Source organism: Penaeus chinensis, chromosome 17 (assembly GCF_019202785.1).
Source record: "Penaeus chinensis breed Huanghai No. 1 chromosome 17, ASM1920278v2, whole genome shotgun sequence".
NCBI classification, from domain to species: Eukaryota; Metazoa; Arthropoda; class Malacostraca; order Decapoda; family Penaeidae; genus Penaeus; species Penaeus chinensis.
In genome coordinates this window covers 15,085,724-15,088,223 of record NC_061835.1, presented here as the reverse complement: position 1 = coordinate 15,088,223, position 2,500 = coordinate 15,085,724, and the positions used below count along the sequence as shown (strand labels likewise).

Genomic DNA, 2,500 nt, shown 5'->3' with positions numbered 1-2,500 from the left:
CTGGCTTTCTGTCTATGTCCTAACGTGTTATCTATTTATCTATTTATTTCCTTATCTCCGTCAATAGCTGTCGGCATATTTTTGTCCATGTTTATATTGTTTGTTCATATCTATCTATTTATCTATTATTATATTTATCTATATATCCATCCATTCACTCATCCATCTATCTATTCATCTGTCTATCTCTCTATATATTTATCTATCTGCCCATTTATTATATACCTATCTACCTCTCTCTCTCTCTCTCTCTCTCTCTCTCTCTCTCTCTCTCTCTCTCTCTCTCTCTCTCTCTCTCTCTCTCTCTCTCTCTCTCTCTCACTCATTCTTTGTTCATATGTTAGTCTTTGCGTTTGTTTGTCTTCGTATGTTTGTCTGTCCGTTTGCTTGTGTTTGTTTGTATGTGGGTTTGTTTGTGTGAGTGTATGCGTGTGTGTATATATGTGTGTTTGCGCGCATGTTTGTGCAGTTAAAAGTTAAAATAATAACAAGAATATTATATTTGAATATTATGATAATACAAATACTGATGACAACAAGTTCATGGAAAAGGAAAAATTAACAAGAGAGTTGTGGACTTTGCAGTACGGACTTTGCTCCACTTGGCGGTCGAGAGAGAGCAAACAAACACACTAACAGCGCTACTTGAACAGGGCAGCGAGGGTCGACGAGTGCGACCACAACGGTAAGGTCTTATCAAAGCTAATGTATATTAACTTGTATGCACACACACACACACACACACACACACACACACACACACACACACACACACACATAATAATAGTGATGATAATGATAATAATAACGATACTACTACTTCTATTAACAACAACAACCATAATAATAATAATAGTAATAATAATAATAATAATAATAATAATAATAATAATAATAATAATAATAACAATTATTGTTATCATTATTATAATTATCATATATTAATGATAATAATAATATTGATAATAATAGTGATGATGATGATAACATTGACAATAATAGTAGTAATAAGAACGAAGATGATTATAACAAGAATAATAAAGATAATAATAATAATCATAATAATAATAACAATAATGAGAACAACAATAGCAACAATGATAATAATACAATAATAATAACAATAACAATAATAATAATAATAATGATAATGATAATAATAGTGATAGTAATAATAAAGATAATAATAATGATGATCATGATGATGATAATAATAATGGTAATAATGATAACAATAATAACAATAACAATAATGAAGATAATTGCAGTAGTAGTAGTAATGGTAATAATAATAATATTGATAATAATAACAAGAATATTAATGATAATGATTATAAAAATAATAACAAGAATATTATATTTAAATATTATTATAATACAAATACTGATGACAAAAATAATGATAATGCTAATTATAATAATAATATTAATGATAATAATGATGATGATAAAAATGATAATGACAATAATAATAATGATAATAATAATAATAATAATAATAATAATAATAATAATAATAATAATAATAATAATAATAATAATAATAATAATAATAACAATAATAATAATAATAATAAGCATAATAATAATAAAAATGATAATAATAAGGATGATGATGATGATGATGATAACAACAATAATGATAATAGTAACAACAACAATCATAAAGATAAAAAAATAACAATTATTATAAAAGTTATTATTATTAACATCATTGTGATACTAATGATAACGATTGTTATTATTATCATTATGATAATAATAATAATAATAATAGTAATAACAATAATAGTGATAATAATAAAAATGATAATGATAATAATAATGATAATAATAATGATAATAATTATAATAATAATAATGATAACAGTGGTGATAATAATAATAATGATAATGATAACAATAATGATAATAATAATGATAATAATAATAACAATGATAACAATGATGATACTAATACTGATAATGATAATAATAATGATAATAATAATAATAATAATAATAATAATAATAATAATAATAATAATAATAATAACAGTGATGATAATGATAATACTGATAATGATAATAAAAATAATAATAACAATAATAATGATAGTCTAACCCTGCCGACCTGCCTGGCCAGGCCGCACCGCCCTGCTCTTGGCCGCGGAAAAGGGCGCCTCGGAGATCGCCAAAGCCCTTCTGACTGCCGGTGCCGATGTGGCCGCAGGAGATAACCAAGGTAGGACTAGTCTGCCTTATGTAACCTATAGCATGTAGTAAATTAAGGCGAAATATGTCGAATATAATGAGGACTATAGCATTGAGTTAGTAGGTTCGAGGAAATCGAATTGTCATCAGTATTTGCCTATGGACGTTTTTGTATATTTCCATCGGTGTGTTATTAAGTATAGCAGTCTATATGATTGCGTATTTATCGAATTGTATCTTGATCTGTCTTCTTGTAAAGTAAGGAAAGGATAAGGTCATTCGTTTGCTGTAAATGTATGTAGACATA

General features: G+C 26.0%; 1 protein-coding gene across 2 annotated transcripts in view; it reads left to right on the top strand.

The window, feature by feature from the left end:
* LOC125034201 (serine/threonine-protein phosphatase 6 regulatory ankyrin repeat subunit A-like) overlaps positions 1-2,500 on the top strand; it is a 30,956-nt gene that overhangs the window by 3,060 nt on the left and 25,396 nt on the right. For both annotated transcript variants that reach the window (XM_047625900.1, XM_047625899.1), the window contains 2 exons: positions 586-685; positions 2,126-2,224. The gene's annotated coding sequence lies outside the window, so the exon portion shown is untranslated. The remainder of the gene's footprint in view (positions 1-585; positions 686-2,125; positions 2,225-2,500) is intronic.